The sequence below is a fragment of the Heteronotia binoei genome, chromosome 21, assembly GCF_032191835.1.
Source record: "Heteronotia binoei isolate CCM8104 ecotype False Entrance Well chromosome 21, APGP_CSIRO_Hbin_v1, whole genome shotgun sequence".
NCBI classification, from domain to species: domain Eukaryota; kingdom Metazoa; phylum Chordata; class Lepidosauria; order Squamata; family Gekkonidae; genus Heteronotia; species Heteronotia binoei.
Window position 1 is genome coordinate 151,736,290 of NC_083243.1, and position 22,919 is coordinate 151,759,208.

The following is a 22,919-nucleotide window of genomic DNA, read 5'->3' on the forward strand; positions in this document are numbered from 1 at the left end:
AGCTGGGGGGGAAAGCCCACCAAAACAGTTAGTACAAAATTAAACAACATTCCTGAAGGGTTTAAAGAGTGTAAAAAACAGGGTTGCATTACTGAAATCAAGTGAATGTGAACCAGAAGAATTATGGGTTGAACAGAGATATTATCAAGGAAGAAAGTGCAAAGACTATTCCTGTAGCTAAAAGAAATGAATATCCTCAATGGATGACGATGGAACTCTTAACATTGCTAAAGATAGATAAGCAAAAATAAAAGGTGACAGAAATAGAATCAGAAATCTATAGAGACAAAGAATTATTATAATAACCAGTGTAAAGGAATAGAAGAGAACAACAAAAAGGAATAACAAGTGGGTCACTGGAAATGACAATATTGCTAGGAAAAATTGAAGGCAGCCGGAGAAGAGAAAGACCCAACATGAGATGGACTGACTCAATCAAGGAAGCCATGGCCCTCAGTTTGTAAGACCTGTATGAGGCTGTTAACGATAGGATGTTTTGAAGGGCATTAATTCATAAGTTTGCCATAAGTCAGAAGTAACTTGACAGCTCTTAATACACACTTCCCCCTTCACACCTTATTTCCTATTTTCCTCCCCTTGGAAGCCCCAGTAGCATTTTCACTTTCCCTGGTTCCTTTTCTCCCTCCCACCCACCTGGCAGTCTGTCTTTATCTGCTCTCAAATCTTCACATTTCCCTGCTTTCCCAGGCAATCTTTTGTTTTTTCCCATCCACCTTATTACCTATTTCCATTTTCTTCCCTTCAGCTTCTCCTTATTTCTCTTTTCCTCACTTCCTTCCCATCCTTCCATTTTTACATTTTCAGCACATCTCATCAATGGACAGAAACCAATGATTGCTCAGCATTATTGCTGTGGTTGCTTAGCAGCCCCTCAAATGGACTGTGAGATCTCAGGAAATAGTCTCACAAGACCTTAGTGGGTATTCATGTTTTAAAGTTACAGATGTTGCTTCTATTGTTTGGGATATAAAGAATTAAGATAAAAGAACAGTAAAGCTGAAATGATAAAAGAACAATTACGTTCAATAAATATGACAAAAGAACAATAAAGATTGAATTTCCTTCCCATAAAACAAATTATATTACAAGTTTGAACACCTCAACTTTTTTTAGCTTTCAGAATTTTCTGTGTAAACCTCAGATTTGTAGACACCCCCCCCCCCCCCCCATTTATCCCTGATTCTACTGTGTGCATTTTTTGATCCACACTCTGGGACACAGTTCAGAATTGTATAGAATTATCTTAACTAGCCAATCAACAGTTTTTCTGCCTGCTTACATCTCCTGTGTTAGCTTGTAATTTGCTAATCTTGTTAAACAGAGCAAAAATGCTCTGGCTTTCTACTTTATTCATTTTGAAAATAAAATATCCGTTCAAAGAAAAAAAAAGAAAAACAATGTACCATCAAGAATATTAAAGAAACTCTGGAGAGGCCATAAAGTGTTTCTTTCACTCTAACCTCCCCTTGGATGTGCAGGTGCAGGCAGTGAGGTAGGGGTGTAGAAAGAAACTCTTAGCCTTCTACACAGTACTGTTTCCAAAGTCAAATGGCACATTGAAGGCACCAGCTCCTCCCTGTCTGTCATCAACCATGCCTTTTTGTCCAGGCTTTTTGCTTTGTTCACTGTAAGTGGGCATGCTCTGTTTCTCAACCATTCGCCAGCAAACTTGCTGGCGTGCTGCCACCTTAAGTACCGTGCAGGCAGGATGGCGCCTCCGATACTTAAAACAATATTTAATGTTTTACATCATTGTGGGCTCACGGATTAATTTTCAAATCCATGAAGTAACAGTGGATCAGCATGTGGCTTGCTAATGCTGCACCAGGAAATAATGCATGAGGAGAAGAGATTAGTGAGGAGAGTGCAAGAAATTATAGCCAGCATTAGCTACAGAATAATTTTCAGCCTGTGATAAACTTCCTTCTCCTATGTACAACAGAATGTCTTACAATGGGCTTGGGAAGGATAAAAGCACATTTTGAGGTAAGGGAATCTGGGCAGAGCCTTTGACACAGTTCTTACATTTAGTCAATATTAATCTGGACTAAAAGGAATCCACCAAGAAATAAAAGCACATTCTGAAACTTTTAAAATGTTATCCAAAACCCACTCTGGGGACAGTATTTTCCTCAAAACAGAATGAAAGAAAAACTGAATCTCTGGATTCAGTATATAAAATCTGCCTTATACATTGGTTAGGATGACTGAACAAGATAGCCTGAGAATGACAATTGCATCTATAAATATATTTTAAAAACCTCTGTGAGGAAAAAATGCAGTATTTCAACAAGTAAGCCCTTGGTCTTGAAAATGTGATCTCTTGGAAAGAAAATTGGTTCCACTGGCCACTGGTTTTGTTGAACTATACAGGTCTAAAAAAAGCATAGACCTACAGTTTATGGATATCACCCTGATTCAAAATCTGTTTACATTCAGATAAGTAGATGGAGCCCTTTCAAGCAGTTCTAGTACATCAACTGGATGTGTTTATTTATATAGGTATTTATACCCTGCTTTCCACTCCACTGCCCTCCTCCATTTTATGCTTCTAACAAAAACCTGTGAGGTATACTAGGCTGAAAAATAATGACTTCTAGTCTCTAGTCACTTAGACTCTAGTCACTTAGCTTCCATTAGAGTTCTATCACCAGGACTGAACTGCTGGGTGGGCCTGATAGGAGCTTAAGAACATAAGAACATAAGAGAAGCCATGTTGGATCAGGCCAACGGCCCATCAAGTCCAACACTCTGTGTCACACAGTGGCAAAAAATTTTATATACACACATACACTGTGGCTAATAGCCACTGATGGACCTGTGCTCCATATATTTATCTAAACACTTCTTGAAGGTGGCTATACTTGTGGCCGCCACCACCTCCTGTGGCAGTGAATTCCACATGTTAATCACCCTTTGGGTGAAGAAGTACTTCCTTTTATCCGTTTTAACCTGTCTGCTCAGCAATTTCATCAGCTTGTGGAATTCTGAAGATTGTTGATACCTATCAATGAATAAGACATTTTGCAAAAGTCTGTAGTGTACATAAATTTCAAATCACTTATGTTTATGGCTGCCAGCTGTGGGTTGGGAAATACATGGTGATTTTGGGGATAGAGCCTGGAGAGGGTGGGATTGGGGGGAAGGGGCCACAGCAGGGTATAATGCCATAGAGCCCACCCTCCAAAGCAGCCATTTTCCCCAGGGGAACTGACCTTGGTTGTCTGGAGATCTAATAGCAGGAGATCTCCAATTGCCACCTGGAGGTGGGCAACCCTGAATTATGGACACTTTGATTCTTCCCCCCTCCCTTTTCCAGAATGCTTATGGGAAGCCATTCCAAACTTCAGAACCCTGGAGAATGAACATCCAGTTGCAGAATCACAGAAGTGATGAGTAACACAGCACTTGAAAGAAAGTTGAAGGGAAAAAAATACAATCAAACACAGGTTACACCTCAAGGAACAGCTCCATTAATGTAAGTGGCATATATCAATGGATGTGGTCACCAGAAAGTGTGCATGAGGAATTCCAGTAGGGTAGCTGAGTAAGTCCGTTGCTGCAAAATGCCACCTTGTGTGGAACTATTAGATTAAAAACCCTTCAAAATCTCAGTGAAAAATATTAACTGTTTCATTATATGGATTTTTTTAAATGTCCCAGATGCTTTTCTGTTTACAAAAAGAAAACTTACAGGGGTGTCGAACTCATTTGTTATGAAGGTCAGATCTTCAGCTTCTCAGGCCCGGCCATGTGTGTCATAAAATATAATTCCAGGTAGGGGAGATATAAACTTTATAAAGAACACAGACAAACACACACACTCAGCCTAATCCACCTCACTGGCTTGTTGAGCCTCAGCCAACAGAAGGAAGAGAGGCTTGGCTCAGTAGCTCTGCTGTGCAATTGAGAGAGCCTGGCAAAGTTAGCTCTCCTTCCCACACATCCTCACCAAGGGAGAAGCTTTGCTCCTGTGCGATTGAGCAAGCCTGGCAAAGCAAGTTGTGATGCAGAAGGAAGCAAGAGAGGGGGAAGGAAGTAGACAATAGTGAGTTGCTCGTGGGCCTGATAAGAGCCCTCATGGGGCTGATTTGGCCCCCGGGCCACATGTTTGACATCCTTGCAGTGGTAACACTGTATTTTTAGGGACATTGTTTACTAATGTGCAGGTGACAATCTCCTAAAAGGACAATATTATAGAACTTCTATGCATCATGCTGCTTAATGCCAACCCCCCCCCCCAAAAAAAAACCCCTACAACCAGAGTAGAATTTTTCCCCAGTGGCAAAATTAAAAAAAAAATTGACATGTTCTGGAGTTGTTTTCTGCCCTAGATGCTTTTGTCTTTACAGATTTTTTTAAAAAGTGTAAGTGGGTGTCACTTTGGATTTGTGCAGTAATATGCAGGTAACAGTATCCTAAAATGGCAACGTTATACAGCCCCCTTTCTGTGCAGTTTGCACACACACACACACACACACACACACACACCCATGTGCTGTCAGGGTGGACAGTTTTTGTGGAAGCCCCAGATTTTTTTTCAGCAAGAAAGATGAATTCAGAAAGATAATACAAACAAGAAATGTAAACAGCATTGCTCATTTCTTACTGCAAAAAAGATAAACCAGCCATTGAATAATTATATTGTTTAAAGATTCTGTCTTGTCTGTCTAGGTTTCTTATCACACAATGACATTACAGTTTTTAAACAGAATATGAGAGCTTCAAATACAGGTGCTCTCAAACTTAAGAGCATGCCCCCTAACATTTAATAGGAAAACCTGTGGTACTTTGTAGTATGATCCATTTCAAGCGTGCATTGGAAAGGTAGGTAATTCTATCCCATCCACAGTTTTATAACAATCCAGGCAATTTGAACTAACAGTGTAAATGGAGAGCACTCACCATAAACATTAAGCAGTTGCTTTATTGAACATGTCAAGCACATTCCTCAGTTTGGTCACAGTTATGGTTAAACAAAAGAATTTAGCAAAAAAAAAAAATGGCTAACAAATTCACATGATACAAAAAAAAAATTAATGGCTAATTAAAAAATCCCTACACTACTAAATAAACACTAAAATCAGAGACTTGTGGATGCATGGAATATGCCTGCCACTATATATATATATTGTTAAAGATTAAATCATTGTGCAAAATCAAATATTGTTTTATGCCACTATCATTACCTGTTGGATGTATGTTGAACAACTATTTGTTGTTACCCTCCCTGAGCCCACTCATGGGGAGGGTGGGTTAGAAATCGAAGTGAATAAATAAACAAAGTATGTATCAGTTAAGACTTGAATACGTACAGCACTATTTGGGAACAATTTAAAATATCATAACTGAAATACAAATCACAGAGGAACAGAACAGCATGGTTACCCTACTGATTTATTTTATCAGATAATATAAGCTTTGTAACTAAATGCAAAATATTTATAATATTCTAACTTATGAGTAATATCATAAGTCAATATAGATAACTTAACCTGTTTCATTGCTTAGCTTCAGCATGGCTGATTCTGCACTACTTGCTTGCATCAGTATTCAGCCAGGTCAGTTTCCCCCGGCTCAGATTTTTTATTTCTGCATCACAGCGCCCCCTCCCCCGCGCCCCGCCCAGTACATCCATGGGATTGGTTTCTGCACTAACATTATCCTGGAGCATTCCCAGTCGCTCTTTCTCCTGCCCATAGTGTTTCCTTACTGAAATCTCCACCTCCGTTTTTTTAATGGGAGGTGTGGTTTCGATACAACATGACCAATTGTCAACAACCTTACAGCCTGCATTGTTTTATGTGGTTGCTTTAAACAAGCATGCTGATTGGCTACCTGTATTGCTGCCAGTGCTTGAAACGCTTGGTTTTCAATAAGGTTTGAGAATCGCCATTTTTGTCCCAACTTGATACTGCAGGACTGAGGCATTTATTTATTTTTACCTTCCATTTATATCCCGTCCATTCCAAAAACAGACTCAGGGTGGCAAATGGATGTCAGAGAGCACTTGTAGAAATAGAAGATAATAAAGTCTATCAGGAATGCTGCTCTCCATTGAACATTACGCTAAAAAGAGTGGGGGGAGAAGGTTTCTCTTGCAGAGAGTGCAGGAAGGAAGAAAAGCAGAGAGATGGGGGTGAGAAAGCCAGGAGCTTCCCCTCTTCTCACCTATGGTACTGTCCTTCACCACCACAAGCCTCCCATCTCTTCCCCCCCCTCCCAGTGCCTACCGGGTGCCACTGGGCACTCCCTCCATCCGCCATGCCGCTCTCAGCTTCCTGGGTCGCAGGCTGAGAGCGGCTGGATGGTGTGCCAATGTGAGCTCTCCTCTGAGACTAGCTTCCTACCTGGGCTTGCAGGGGAGACCGCCTTGGAGCGAGGCAGAGCAGCCCAGCTGCCCCTTTCCCCCGCCCGACACTCAGGCAGAGGAAAAAAGTGGCACAATCTTGGGGGAGGCAGCCCGGGAGCCAGGCAGGAGAGCCCCATGCCCCTTTCCCCCACCTGAGACTTCGGTGGAGGAAAAAGGCAGTGCACTCCCGGCTGCCTCCCTTTGCAAGGGAGGCAGCCTGGGAGCTGGGAAGATAAACTGAGAGTGCAGTAGTGCTCAAAATTGCATCCCAATGCAAATCACCTACATTTTTTAAAAAGCTGAAATGGTGTGTGTGTTGTGTTTGTGCATGGCCATGTGTTGGTTATAGCCAGTGTCGGCCCGTAGGTGCCTGGCACCCTAGGCAGGCTGCCCCCCTGCCACCCCTTCGAAGGCGCTGCAACGCAGCACCATGCTCCATCCCCCCCCCCCCGATGCCCTGTCGAGGCGCAGCGGCCATCCACCTCCTCCTCCCTTCCCTCCCTTTCCTGTTTACCTCCCTCCCCCCGCCACTGCCACTAGTCCCCTCCAGCCTGCTGCTAGCCTCCTACAGCCTGCCAACGCCCCCCCCACGCACCTGCTCTGCTCACTCGCTTGCTGTAACTCCTCCCCCTCGCTCGGCACAACTAAAACTAAGGCCTGCCGGCTCCTGGCAGCCTGCGCCTGCGCGTTTTGTTAAGATGGTGGGCCAGAGGGGGCTAGCAGGGAGCCAGAGGGGGTGGGAGCAGGCTGGAGGGTGCTAGCGGCAGCCACGGCGGTGCAGGGAAGAGGGAGGAAGGCAAACTAGGCGGTTGCCTGGCTGGGGCACTGGAGGGGGGGAGGGCCCAATTTGCCACACCTCCACCTCCCGGTGCCCTAGGCAACAGCCTAGTTTGCCTAGTGGGTGAGCTGGCCCTGATTATAGCATGGCACAGCATTTTTTTAGCAGTTGCATTGAGCGAAATTACACTTTTATGAAAATGAGGAATGGGGTTTTTTTTTTAAAAAAAGGGTTGTCGGGTCACTGCGCAATGTGACAGCATGCAGGTCAGAAAAGGAGGAGGGATGGAGGGTGTGATCAACAGGACAGAGGTGGAAAAAATAGACCCGAATGGAAGAGTTCTGCTCACACTGCAGTGGTTTGGCAGTCAGATCAAAAAGGAAAAACCTGTTAAAAGAAGAGTTCAAAAACCTGCAAGAAGCTTTGCAGAACCCGAATAAAAACCCTATTCCAGATCAGAATGTGAGGAACTCTTTCTTTTTTTTAAATACACATTTTTATTAATTTTCTGAATTTTCTTATTTCAATAACAACACAAATAATTCAAATAAAAACATACAAAAGAAAACCTAACTTTACAAATTCTTGTTGACTTCTTATTTCCAACAATATGTCCATTGAAGATTAAAGTAACCAACTGGCTTTCAAAAAATGGGAAAATTGAAAGTTTAAAGGTTGGGAACTCCTTCCAAAATCCGAATTACTTTGTCAGTCTGCTTTGAGATAAGTGACTGTGCAGAATCACACCATCTGTTTCAACCTTAGAACCTTGTTTCAAGGATATAATTAGGGCATCTTATTCAGAGTAATTTCAGACTGGAGTAACTCTACATGGGATCATTGCACTCACCTTGCTAAAGCTAAGCAGGTATGGGCCTGGTCATTTGCTAGACAGGAGACCTCTTTGGGGACCTTTGGTACATTGCATTTATTCTATGATGGAAGAAAAGTATTGTATAAGTCAGGGGTGGCCAAACTGCAGCTCAGGAGCCACATGTGGCCCTTTCACACATATTGTGTGGCTCTCAAAGCCCCTACCACCAGGTCGGCTGGCTTGGAGAAAGCATTTCTCTCTTTAAATCACTTCGCCAAGCCAAAGGCAGTCAGCGGCTTGGAGAATGCATTTAAAGTTAAAGTTGCTTTCTTTCTACATCTCCTCCCTCCCTCCCCATCTCGTTGCCTTCCTCCCTCCCTTCTGTCCATCTGTCTTGTTACTCTCAGACATCTGATGTTCATGTCTTGCGGCTCTCAAGCATCTGCCATTTATTCTATGTGGCTCTTACATTAAGTAAGTTTGGCCACACCAGTATAAGTTATAACATATGAAATGAGACTAGCCAGGAGGAGATGAAGGGTGCTTTTCCTTTATCTTTGAATATAGAAAAAGATCTTCCAGATAAAACAGTGTTGCCTCCAGTTGTCAGCATCCATAGCCTTTGCTAGAAATTAAGCACTTGCTATGGCAAGACATCTATTAGACTCCTTTAAGTTTACTGAAAAAGTTGTTTTAATGTATTTGTCCATAATGTGATTAAGTGGCATATATAAACAGTAGCATACATCAGTGCAAGAGGTGATTCCTGTATGAAGTTTATTGATATGAATGCCAAACTGAAAGGCTCTGTTTCAATATATGCAAGACTCTTTCAATTAGAGCAGATGTAGTAGAATTTGTGGCTGATCACATCGTCAAGCCATACACAAGTAGTGACTCACAGTCATGGGAATTTCTCCTAAAATGAAAGGATGTTACATTCTAGTCCTTGAGCATCTTAATTAAAAAAAAAAAAAAAGCTGTTCCACTGAACCAAAAATAGCACCAAACCACCACAGTCCAAATAATTCAGTTCATGTGGTTAGAAGAAGCTTGTCATTAAATTACTTTTTGAGATGAAAAAGAAGTGATAGAGGAAGGATGATTAACACTTCTGCTGAAAATGATTTAAATCTCAATATAATGGCTGAAATGGTATGATAATTATGACCATTAATGCACAGAAAATTCAATGACAGTCCAGATTGTGCCCCTTGATCACAGACATGAAGCTGCCGTATGCTGAAGCAGTCTATCAAGGTCAGTATTGTCTATTCCAGGGGTGTCAAACATGTGGCCCGTGGGCTGAATCAGGCTCCCAGAGGACTCCTATCAGGCCCTCAAACAACTGGCTCTTGCCCGCTTCCTTTTCCCTCTCTCTTGCTTCCTCCTGTATAACAGCTTGCTTTGCAAGACTTGCTCAATTGCACAGGAGCTACAGAGCAAAACCTCCATTGGGGAGGACGGGGGAGAGGCAGAGCTTGCTTTGCCAGACTCTCTCAATTGCACAGCAGAGCTACTGAGTCAAGCCTCTTGCCCTTCTACTGGCTGAGGCGCTCCTCCCTCCTGGTCCCCTGGGGAAGGAAGGAAAGAGCCATAGCTTCCATTGCCCAGTTCCCTAGATCCTCTGGGAGAAATATAAAGAAAGCACCTTTAAAACCAACGAGTGCTAACGTTTTAAGGTTTTTTAAAAAATATTCAATTGTGTTTGTCTGTGTTCTTTATAAAGTTTGTATCTCTGCTACCTAATCTTAAATAGATACACTCATGGCCCAGCCTGACATGGCCCGGCCTGACAATGCCTCATTTATGTCAGATCTGGCCCTCATAACAAATGAGTTTGACACCCCTGGTCTATTCAGACTGACAGCAGCTGTCCAAAGTCTCAAGCAGGGCTGGGGATTGAACCTGGAACCTTCTAGTATGCAAAGCAGAGGCTCTTCCACTGATCCACAGCCCCTCCCCAAAAAGCATTTTTCTTCAAAGGTTATTCAAATTAAGATCTCCAGTTTTACAATCAAAGCCCTTGACCCTTAGTGTCTCACTATTTTATCAATTCACATGCACACACTAAATTTTAGAATAGATCTCTATAGGAAAATACACTTTTACAGAAGCATGATGGTTTAGTTCTGCTGGTTCAACATTTCTGTCCACGAAAGAGAACATTTGTCTATCCATATTCAACCATGTATTGAAGATTGTCCTGGCATTATTGAAAAGCTATTTGAGAAGATAAGCCCTGTGAAGCCCCAGTACCTAGTTCTGTAAAGACAAATGGTTGCTTTTCACTGGGGTTTTTTTTAGATATTGCATTTGCACACAGATACTGAAAGACCTGATAAGGCCTTGGACAATATATTTGATAGTCCTGCTTTGAAATATGTGCATAATTCAGAGCTTTTGTATCGTTAATCTGGTTTCTGTGCTAAAATATAAAATAAAGTGAGAAGTTCCTAAACATGCAAAATATGTATATTATGCAAAAGTTAGCCCTCTCCCATGGTGGCTCTGATCTGATTTCTTCAGGTTAAGCATATTGTTTTCTTCTGTTTAGACTGCTCAACAACACATAGTAGGCTCATCATATTTGAAATGTAATCATCTTCCTAAATTGGGGTGGGCTGTAGAACTGGGTGAAAGAAGAGGATGGGGTGTGAGTTATTTCATAGGTACATAGTAATTACTATAAGATAAACATTTCACAGTTCAGAAATAGTACATGAAAGAAACAAAGCCACTTCTAATTCTGTCCTGTTTAGGGTTACTCCAATCAACACACTGAAATCAATGAGCTTAGATTAAAGTGGCTGTTAGATTTCACTGTTAGATTGTTAACACCTAACTGAACCTTGTCTCCCTTTTTTTCAGAAATAATGGGTCCTAATGGAAGAACAGTGAATTACCTGATGTTTTATTTAGGAGAGAAAAACTGTTTTAAGGAGAAAATTCATAATCCATTTTTGGTTGCAATGCTGAATAAATACAATAAATTTACTTGACCATCAGATACAAGGTAGCCATCAAAAATCTGTTGGAAATCACAGATCAATAGAACCCTATGCACAGTTTAGTGTAAATATATTAAGAACTTCACCTTGTGTGGGGTGGGTGCCTGGACCCACACAACTACCCAAAGGCCTGGAATCAATGTACATCACAGTTCTGAGTGCCAGCGTGAGAGCTACAGCCACTAGCATTAAAAACTAAGAGATATTACAGATGAGTAGGTACATACCTACTGCCAAACCTGATACATGTATAGGATGAACAAAATGGTCACAGAGGTGACCATTTTGATGCTCGCCTGACGTCTGAAAGCATAATTGCATCTGTTTTACTGCACTGACCTCTGGTCTTAAGTGTTATAATTTAAGAACCAGCTGTATATTTAGGCTCATGAAACTGTAGTAAGTTTCAAGATCTATCAGGCTAGCATAGTGGGAGGGTGTCATTCTTCTTGCTGATTAGTCCAGACATCATCTCTAGGGGAAAGTAAAACATGTGGCTCCTTGAGACAGGTGTACACTACTATCACAACCACAGCAGGTGTTGGTTTAGTTTAGACAAGGGAGTTATGGGTAAAACTGGCCTAAACACTGTCCCAAAGGGTATATACACTATCCTAAAGGGTATATTTTCCAAAAGACCTAGTTTAAAATAATCATTTGCCAATAAACACATGTAGAATTATTGGTTTCTTGCAATGTCTTGACAACAGAATTATATTGGAATATGCTAGTAATAAAAGTATTTATTGACTTGTGTTTAGTGTTTATAGCCCACCTTTCTTTGTGAAATCAAAGTATCTAACATTACATTTATAAACCATTAAGTATAATAAAAACACCCCAATGACAAAAGTTGTGCATAAACACACATCAAAGGATAAAATCTACAACAATTTATATTTGAAGAACAGAATGGTTGATCCAGACAGTCCTCTGTGTGTACCCTCCATTTGTGTAATTCTCTCCACTTGTACAATTCTCTCCACCGTTAGTGGAGGAGTCTGTAGGAGGATTGTTTCTGAAAACTTCTCCCAAAATTTGGATGTTCCAAACTACCTGCTTTTTTTTTCTGTAGCGGAACTCATATATTAGGGATTGTTCACTATTCCTTGTTTAAAGGTTTCTAGATATATCAAGATCCTAATTTTGTGGTAGTTTTCCAGGGAGCAGAGATAACTGTCTATATCAACAAGATACCATACACAAAGAATGTTGACACAATCACACATGTTGATTGCATCTACATTTGTTGTTAGGTTTTGTCAGTGTGCCCATGAACATAGGTAACATGGTGGGGAGATGATTACACAAATGAATAGGAGAAATTGAAAGCTGCAGTAAATTACACATGACTACACTAAATAATTTTAGTATATGTGATTAAACTGCAGGCAAGGAGGAAGACAGACATACAGTGAAATTTCAGAACTATAGAGAAAAGAGGAAATGCCGCAGCCATTTATAGCCAATGGCAAGAAATTTAAGCACACAGAGCAGCTTGTGTGGAAAGAAGAGGGAAGGATATGGCAAAGAACTGGGTCCAGGCTGTCTGTTGCACATAAGACAGATGATCTGTTCTACAGGTGCAATGCAATACAAAGTTATCCCATGGTATCATTAGCAACAGAATGTGTGGTGGGCCTAACCTCTGTGTGTCTAAATTCTTATGACTGAGCATTCAGGTCTGCTTTAGGTCTCCCAAGTGGAAAATTGCTGTCATTTGTAAAAAGATAACAAGCAGACCACCCACGGAATATAAATTCTTGCTGGTTTCTCTTTCTACCTGCTGTTTTCATCCTCAGACACCTTCATAGTATCTCCACATTTGGTTGGAGGGTTGTATTCCTGTCTTGACACCTGTTAATGCTGTCAGTCTTCCATGATTTGTGCCATGTCTGAAGGAGACAGGAAGAACTACCATTGTTCATAGCCTGTTGTCATGTTTGCTTGTGTAGATGTGAGCATATTCCATTTGCTGTTTTCTTTCTGTGATAGTCCAGATCAAAGGATTGTTCAATAGAAACTCCACTTTGAAAGTGTTATCTATTGTGTGATCCAATGTGTGGAGATTAGGATTTCCCCACCAACATTGTCTTGTTAAAGATGTTTTTGTATGGCATCACAGAAAGCATTGACTAGTCCTCTCTATAAAATAATGGGCATGTAATTGAAGAGATTGTGCTATTTTTATTCCCGGCATTACAGTGTTTCTTGAAAACACGTTCAGTTGTAGAAAATTACAAGAGTTCAGTAGCACCTTAAAGACTAACAAAATTTGTGGCAGGGTATGAGCTTCCATGAGCCACTGCTCACTTCTTCAGATATAGCTAGAATGTGAGTTTATCTGTCCTTATATCTTAGAGAGTGGAGTGATTTCAGATGCTGAATGATAACAGCAGGCAAATGTCAATAGCAGGCATGATTATATTAGGTGTGATACCTTAGATCCATACCAGTCCGGCTTCCGCCCAGGCTATGGGACAGAGACAGTGCTCATCGCCCTCATGGATGATCTCCAGCGGCATCTGGATCAAGGTGGTTCGGCAGTACTGTTGTTGTTAGACCTATCGGCTGCGTTCGATATTGTCGATCACCAGTTGCTTCCCCGCAGCCTCACCGACGCAGGGATTCAGGGGCTAGCCTTGAAGTGGCTTTCCTCCTTCCTTTAGGGTCAGGGACAAAGGGTGGCAATTGGGGGAGAACTATCCCAGAGACACCTACTTAATTGTGGGGGGCAGACCTCTCCCCAATGTTATTTAACGTCTACATGCGCCCCCTTGCCCAGATTGCCCGGAGATATGGGCTGGGTTGTCACCAGTATGCTGATGACATCCAGCTCTATCTATTGATGGATGGCCGGACTGATGATGTCCCTGCAAATCTGGACCAGGCATTGCAAGCCGTGGCAGGTTGGCTTAGGCTGAGTGGGCTGAAGTTAAATCCAGCGAAGACAGAGGTCCTTTGCCTGGGTCGCGGTAGTCTGGGAGGGGAAATCCCCCTACCGGCCTTTGATGGTGCGTCATTGGTAGCAGTGTGCAGGGTCAAGAGCTTGGGAGTGCTACTGGAGTCTTTCCTGACAATGGAAGCCCAGATAGCAGCCACTGCTAAATCCGCCTTTTTTCATCTTAGGCGGGCGAGGCAGTTGGCTCCCTTCCTGGAGCGTGGCGACCTGGCAACAGTGATCCATGCAATGGTCACCTCGAGGTTAGACTACTGTAATGCCCTCTATATGGGGTTGCCCCTGTGCCAAACTTGGAAACTGCAGCTAGTGCAGAACGCGGCAGCCAGGCTGTTAATGGGACTACCTAGATGGGAACATGTACGGCCTAGGCTGCAGGAACTGCACTGGCTGCCAATTGTGTACCGAGTTCATTACAAGGTGCTGGTTATTACCTTTAAAGCCCTATATGGCTGAGGACCTGCCTACCTTAGGGACCGTCTTTCCCCATATATTCCCCAGAGAGTACTGAGATCTAGTTCACAAAATCTGCTGAAAATCCCTGGGCCAAAGGAGGTCAAACTAAAAGCGACAAGGGAGCGGGCCTTCTCGATAACAGCACCCCAATGGTGGAACCAGCTACCAGAGGAGGTGCGGGCCCTGCAGGCCCTTAATCAGTTCTGTAGGGCTTGCAAAACCGTCCTCTTCCAGCTGGCTTTTTAAGGTGGAACCATTGCATCAACCCATTAGCTATGTTTACATGTACATCAAGACTGTAGCACCATATTAAGTTATATTGTGGTTTTAAATTATTTAACTTAAATGTTGTTTTATATGTAATTGTATTTTAATTGTTATTGCTTTGAATTTTATTGTTGTATCATGGGACGAAGTACTATGTCTTGTGAGCTGCCCTGAGCCTGCTTCGGCGGGGAGGGCAGGGTATAAATAAAAATTTATTATTATTTATTATTATTATACACGGAGGGGTAGTGGGCATGGAGAAATCAGCATTGGTAATGAGACAGGAAACCTAGGCCTCGGTTCAGTCCAGGTGCATGCATTGTCTTGAGCTTCATTCGCAGTGGCAATTCAGCAATCTCTCTTTTTAATCTTCCTTTGAAATTCCTTTATAAGAGAACTGCTACTCTTAGATCAGCGACTGAATGTTGTAGAAGGTTAACATGTTTCCTCACTGGTTTTTGAATGTAAAACTGGTTTAAACAACCAGACTATATTCTGGCGTTCCTATTCCTTTTTCAATAAAAGTATGGGGAATATATTTTCAGCTATTTTGAACATTATCTTTTCTTTGCAAATATTTAGAGGTACAGAACAGAATAAGTGAAATAATTACAGAAACTTTGAGTTTTTATGAAATCTTGTATCTTGCTACATAAAACAGGTTCTGCACCAATGTCTAGGTCTGAACTCAGATCAAACCAAATGCTGAACTGCCAATGCAATCCTAACCAGGGTTATGCCGTATTAAGTCCTTTAAAGTCAATTGACATAGAAGGGTGTAACCCTGTTTAGGATTGCATTGTTAATTGACATAGAAGGGTGTAACCCTGTTTAGGATTGCATTGCAGGAGGAAATTGCCAAGACATTCTTCCCCTTCTTGTGAGTACCCAAAGGCATGATCTGACCGTCCATGGATAGAGACATAATGCTGGATAAGGTGGATCTTTATCTGCTTCAGTAAGGCAATTCTTATTTACTCATACTTCTCTCAAGCTAGCTTGGAGAGAAATAGCCTGTGCCTTTAAATAGTCACTTAATGTGTGGATATGGGCAGCTGAAGTTTTTCATGGCATGGAGGCAAATAACAAAACATTAGCCACTAAAGAACATCTCACTAAGCCTCTATTCTTCCCATTCAAATGACAACCTTTTTCCCAGCAGGATTGCCAGCTATGCATTGGGGAATACCTGGAGATTTTGGGGGTAAGAACATAAGAACATAAGAGAAGCCATGTTGGATCAGGCCAATGGCCCATCCAGTCCAACACTCTGTATCACACAGTGGCCAAAATTTATATATATATATATATATATATACACACACACACACACTCTGGCTAATAGCCACTGATGGACCTCTGCTCCATATTTTTATCTAACCCCCTCTTGAAGCTGGCTATGCTTGTAGTTGCTACCACCTCCTGTGGCAGTGAATTCCACATGTTAATCACCCTTTGGGTGAAGAAGTACCTCCTTTTATCCATTCTAACCCGACTGCTCAGCAATTTCATTGAATGCCCATGAGTTCTTGTATTGTGAGAAAGGGAGAAAAGTATTTCTTTCTCTACCTTCTCCATCCCATGGATAATCTTGTAAATCTCTATCATGTCACCCCACAGTCAACGTTTCTCTAAGCTAAAGAGCCTCAAGTGTTTTAACCTTTCTTCATAGGGAAAGTGTTCCAAACCTTTAATCATTCTAGTTGCCCTTTTCTGCACTTTTTCCAATGCTATAATATCCTTTTTGAGGTGCGGTGACCAGAATTGCACACAGTATTCCAAATGAGACCGCACCAGCGATTTATACAGGGGCATGATGATACTGGCTGATTTGTTTTCAATTCCCTTCCTAATAATTCCCAGCATGGCGTTGGCCTTTTTTATTGCAATCACACACTGTCTTGACATTTTCAGTGAGTTATCTACCATGACCCCAAGATCTCTCTCTTGATCAGTCTCTGTCAGTTCACACCCCATCAACTTGTATTTGTAGCTGGGGTTCTTGGCCCCAATGTGCATTACTTTGCACTTGGCCACATTGAACATCATCTGCCATGTTGACGCCCACTCACCCAGCCTCAACAGATCCCTTTGGAGTTCCTCACAATCCTCTCTGGTTCTCACCACCCTGAACAATTTAATGTCATCTGCAAACTTGGCCACTTCACTGCTCACTCCCAACTCTAAATCATTTATGAAAAAAGAGCATGGGACCCAGTACCGAGCCCTGCAGCACCCCACTGCTTACCATCCTCCACTGCGAAGACTGCCCGTTTATACTCACTCTCTGCTTCCTATTAATTAGCCAGTTTTTGATCCACAAGAGGACCTGTCCTTTTACTTCATGACTCTCAAGCTTACTAAGTAAGTAAGTAAGTAAGTAAAATTTTATTTGTATCCCGCCCTCCCCGCCTAGGCAGGCTCAGGGCGGCTAACAACATCTCATACATATACAATAATAAATATAAAAACTTTAAATTTAATGATAAAACTTAAATTTAACATCATTTAAAAACCAGTTAATGTATTTAAAATTCATAATTTAAATTAATCTGGCAGCAATGGTGGTGTTCTGACGCTAGTTTCTGCCAATTTGATTAATTCCGTGTTGACATAGGTCCTTGGACAGGACCATGTTGGCGGATCCTTGATTAACAACAATTCAGCAGTCGATATATGCTTGTTTAAAGAGGGTAGTCTTGCAGGCCCTGCGGAACTGATCAAGGTTCCGCAGGGCCCGCACCTCCTCAGGAAGCTGATTCCATAGGGCGGGGGCCGCGATTGAAAAGGCCCGTGCTCGGGTATTCTGAAGCTTGATCTCTTTCGGCCCAGGGATAGTCATTTTATTTTTTCCGGCTGACCTCAGTGCCCTCTGGGGTTTATATGGGGAGAGACAGTCCCTCAGGTAGGCCGGTCCTCGGCCATATAGGGCTTTAAAGGTAATAACCAAATACTAAGAAGCCTTTGATGAGGAACTTTATTAAAAGCTTTCTGGAAGTCAAGGTAAACAATATCTATCGGGTCTCCTTTGTCCCCATGTTTGTTCACGCCCTCAAAGAATGTACCAGGTTAGTGAGGCAAGATCTTCCCTTACAGAACCCATGCTGAGACTTCCTCAATAACTCATGTTCATCAATGTGCCTACTCATTCTGTCCTTGATAATGGTTTCTACCAACTTTCCTGGTATTGAAGTCAGACTGACTGGTCTGTAGTTACCCTGATCTTCTCTGGAACCCTTTTTAAAGATGGGAGTGACATTTGCTACCTTCCAGTCCTCAGGAACGGAGGCAGATTTCAATGAAAGATTACATATTTTTGTCAAAAGATCCACAAGTTCAACTTTGAGTTCTGTAACGTACTCGAAGCGGAGACGAGAGTAGGGCAACATTGTTTATTAGGAGCACGTTGCAAGAGAGAGGGAACACGCGGGCCGGGTCCCACTTATATACAATCCCCGGTACAGCCTACGGGGTTGGTCAGGCCAATCCTGACCCGTTGAACTTCCCGCCACAGCTATTGATTGGCGGGGAATTCGCGCCCTGCGCTGGGGCTTCTGGGACGGCCCAGTTGCCCCTGCGCCCGGTCGCATATTATTTACTGATACACTACACCCCTCCCCCCCTGGTTAATGAACATAGTCTTGCAGATATGCGGGAGGTCGGCGCTCCCTGGTGGACCGTCTGGGGAGGTCCTGTGGGGGAGGCGCCGCCACCGCATCTGATGCTGCGGGGGACCCTGGTGCGGACGGTGGCGGCCGGACTGGTTCTTCTGCACCTTCGGGCTCTGGCGGTTCCGGTGCTACCAGGGCCGGCGTTAGGGGTGATGGGGCCGCGTCCTCCGGTCGGTCCCCGTTGGGCTCCCCTCCGGCTCTTGCCTCTTCTGTGTCCGCCAGTTCCTCTGGTAGCGTGCGGCGCCGCAATTGGTCTATGTGCCGCCGTAGTACCTGGCCCCCCTCAGTTGATATGTCGTAGTGGCGGGACCCGGTGACTCGTAGCACTCGGCCCGCCACCCAATTGGGGCCCCTTGCGTAGTTCCGGGCGTAAACCGGGTCGCCCGCGAAGAAACCCCTGACTGCGTCCCGGACCTCGGGGCTCTCGCGGGTGTCTGACGCCCGGTCAGGGTGTAGTCTGTCCAGCCGGGTTATGAGCTTTCGTCCCATGAGGAGCTCGGCCGGGCTAACCCCTGTGACCGGGTTGGGGGTGATCCTATTGTCGAATAGGAATGCCGCTAATCGGTGGTCCCTGTCTCCCTGTACAATACGGCCCAGGGCTTCCTTGGTGGTGCGGACCATCCGCTCTGCCTGACCGTTGGTGGCTGGGTGGAAGGGGGCCGACCTTATGTGCCTAATAAGGTATCGCTGGAGGAACGCCTGGAAGTCTGCGGACGTGAACACGGTCCCATTGTCCGAGACTCTGGTGTCCGGGATACCGTGTGTGCTTAAGACCCTGCGTAATGCTCGGATTGCGGCTGCGGACGAGGTGGACCCTACGGGGATGACCTCGAGCCACTTGGTGTAGGCGTCCACTATTATCATGAAGATCTGCCCCTGGAATGGCCCCGCGAAGTCGAGGTGGAGTCTCGACCATGGTTTCCTGGTGGACTCCCACCTAGTGGCGGGGGCGCTGGGAGGCTCGGGCCGCGACTCCTGGCACGTCTGGCACCTGCGGACCCAACTCTCTATTTCCCCGTCCATTCCTGGCCACCAGATGTAGCTTCTGGCCAGGGCCTTCATACGAACTATGCCGGGGTGGGTCTCATGGAGGGATTCTAGAACACGCCTTTGCAGTGGGGGCGGAATCACCACCCTACTTCCCCATAGTAGGCACCCCTTGTGGGCCGCTAGTTCCTCCCTCCTGACCTTATAGGGTTTGAATTCTTCCCCCATGTTCCCCTCTGGCCACCCCCTCACCACCCAGTCGAGCACCCGTGCAAGTGTCTTATGTTTCTGGGTGGCCTTGGCGACCTCCGCTGCGTGAAGGGGCGGCTCTGGGAGGCTTTCCATCAGCATGACCTGGTGTGCGGGGGCGGGGTCTGGACCCATTTCCGGAAGCGGCAAGCGGCTGAGCGCGTCCGCGTGACCCATAGCTTTGCCGGCCCGGTGTGCCAGTGTGTAAGTGTAGGAGTTGAGGAATTGATTCCACCTCAACACGCGCTGTGACAGAATTTGGGGGGTTTGTCGATCTGGGGCCAGCAGACCTAAGAGGGGCTTGTGGTCCGTGGCTATGGTGAACCTCCGCCCGTACAGATATTCATGGAACTTGCGGACCCCCGCCACGATCGCCAGAGCCTCCTTGTCTATCTGCGCGTAATTGCGCTCTGCCGGTGTCAGTGTGCGGGAGTAGTACGCTACCGGCACCTCCCTCCCGTCCGGGAGTTGGTGCCCCAGGACTGCTCCCACCCCATACGGCGACGCATCGCAAGCCAAGATGACGGGGAGGCCCTCGTCAAAATGGTGGAGCACCGCATTGGACACCAGAACGTCCTTGACCGCCTGGAACGCGGCGGCTTGTCGTTTGCCCCAAACCCAAGGGGCTTTTTTGTCCAGTAGGCGGTGAAGGGGCTCCGCTAGGGCTGCCTTGTGGGGGAGGAATGAGTGATAAAAGTTAAGGACCCCCAAGAAGCTTTGTAGCTCCGCTTTGCAGGTGGGGGGCGGAGCTTGCACGATAGCCCGTGTCTTTTCTTCCGTGGGGTGGATTCCCGCTGCGTCCACGGCGAACCCCAGGAACTCCACCCGCGGAACCCCCAGCAGGCACTTCTCCCTCTTGACTTTGAGCCCCGCAGCCTGGAACCGGCGGAGCACCTCTCGTAGGCGGTTGCCGAATTCTTCGGGGTCCGGGGCGGCGACTAAAACGTCATCGAAGAACGGCTGGACTCCGGGGATCCCTTTAAGGAGAGCGTCCATTATACTCTGGAAGATCCCCGGAGCGACGCTTACCCCGAACTGTAGCCTCCTCACCCGGAAGGCCCCCCTATGCGTTACTATCGTCTGGGCCTCGGCCGTCTTATTGTCTACCGGGAGCTGTTGGTAGGCCTGGGCCAGATCCAGCTTCCCGAAGATTTTAGACCCCGCGAGGGCAGCCAGGACGTGGCTCACCACTGGCACTGGGTAGGGGTTATCCTGCAGTGCCCGGTTTATCGTGCATTTGTAGTCTGCACAGATCCGCACCTCCCCGTTTGGCTTTAGTGGGGTTACGATGGGGGTCTCCCAGGGGGCGTAGTCCACTGGCTCCAGGACTCCCTGGGCTGTGAGGCGGTCTAGTTCGGCCTCTATTTTGGGCTTCAAGGCGAACGGAACCCTCCTTGCCTTGAACCGAATCGGCCTGACCGTGGGGTCTAGGGGCAGGGAGATGGCCAGCCCCTTGTAGCTTCCCAGGGACCCATCGAATACTTCGGGGAACTCTTTGCAAATCTCCCCGAACCTCCTGGGCGTTAAGGTTTGCCCCACCCCCTCCACGCGTATCCCCAAGGGTTTGAACCATGCCAGTCCTAGCAGGGTGGCAAGTTGGCGCTTTACCACCAGGATGTCCAGCGGCCCGTAGAAGGACCCCCTCTCGACTTGCACCCGCGCCCACCCCGCAATTTGCACCGGGTTCTTCTGGAAGTCCCGGAGTATGAAGTTCGCCGGCCGTAGTTGCAGCCGCTGCCGGGGGCACAGTTCCCTCAGGGTCTCCTCCGCTATGAGGGAAATGGAGGAACCTGAGTCCACCTCCATTTGGCAGGGGTTCCCTTCGATGAGGACTGCCACTTTAATTTTATCGGGGGTGGCGAGGGGCAAGTTCAGTACCTGTAGTGACGTGGAGTCTGTGGAGTGGGACTCCGCTGACTCGTGGTGCGTGGTCGGCCTCCGTCGGTTGAGCTTGGCCCGGCAAGCCCTGGCGATGTGGCCGGTCTTCCCGCAGCTCCGGCAGTCCCAGGTCCGGTACTGGCAGTCTCTCTGATCGTGGGAGTCGCCGCAGCTGGCGCACTTGGTGGCCGGAACCCTCTCCGACGCCGGTGGTCGATCGGCCGCTCGGGGGCGTTGGGCCGCTCTGTTGGGTGGGCCGGCGGGGCGACGCAGCTGGTAGGCTTCTCCCTCCTCCATGCGGTCGTGGTCCAGCTCCTCGTGGTGGACGGCGTCTGACCGGGTCTTGGGAAAGGTCCTGGAGGTCCTCTCGAACGCCACCGCTTCGCTGAAGGCGTTCTGGAGGGTGAGCTCTTCTTTGGCGAAGAGCTTCTGCTGGAGCCTCTCGTCGCGGAGGCCCCACGTGAATCGGTCGGCCAGGGTGTCTTCCAACTGGGGGAAGTTGCAGTTCCCGGCGATCTTGCGGAGGGCTGCCAGATAGTCGGCGGCCGATTCTCCTGCCGCCTGGTCCCTCCTGTGGAACAGGAATCTGCGAGCCACCCGTGAGGGCTGCGGCAAGAAGTGGCCCGTGAGGAGTCTGATGATCTCCTCGTAGGATTTCTCCGCCAGGCGGGCGGACGCCGAGAGACCCTTTGCAATCTCGAACGTGGCAGGCCCGCATACGCTCAGGAGAACATCCCTCTTTGCTCCGGCGTCGGTGATCTTGTTGGCCCGGAGGTAGAACTTGACCCGTTCCGAGTAGGACTCCCAGCCCTCTGGATTTGCAGGGTCGAAGGGTTCGAGGTAGCCGGTGATTCCGCCCTGGTTGGCCATGGTGGCAGCGGCGGTCGTGACCGGTCGTTCGTTGCCCAAGATCTCCGTCGTAGCCGATAAGGCTTGTATCCCACCTTCGTCGCCAGTGTAACGTACTCGAAGCGGAGACGAGAGTAGGGCAACATTGTTTATTAGGAGCACGTTGCAAGAGAGAGGGAACACGCGGGCCGGGTCCCACTTATATACAATCCCCGGTACAGCCTACGGGGTTGGTCAGGCCAATCCTGACCCGTTGAACTTCCCGCCACAGCTATTGATTGGCGGGGAATTCGCGCCCTGCGCTGGGGCTTCTGGGACGGCCCAGTTGCCCCTGCGCCCGGTCGCATATTATTTACTGATACACTACAAGTTCTTTTAGAACTCTTGGATGTATGCCATCCGGACCTGGTGACCTATTAGTTTTTAATTCGTCTATCAGTTGTAGGACCTCCTCTTTTGTCACCTCAATCTGACTCAGGTCTTTCAACACCCCTTCCAATATAAGTGGTTCTGGAGCAGGCAAACACTTCTCAACTTCCACAGTGAAGATGGAGGCAAAAAATGCATTCAGCTTCTTAGCCATTTCCCTATCCTCCTTCAGTAATCCTTTGACCCCTTAGTCATCCA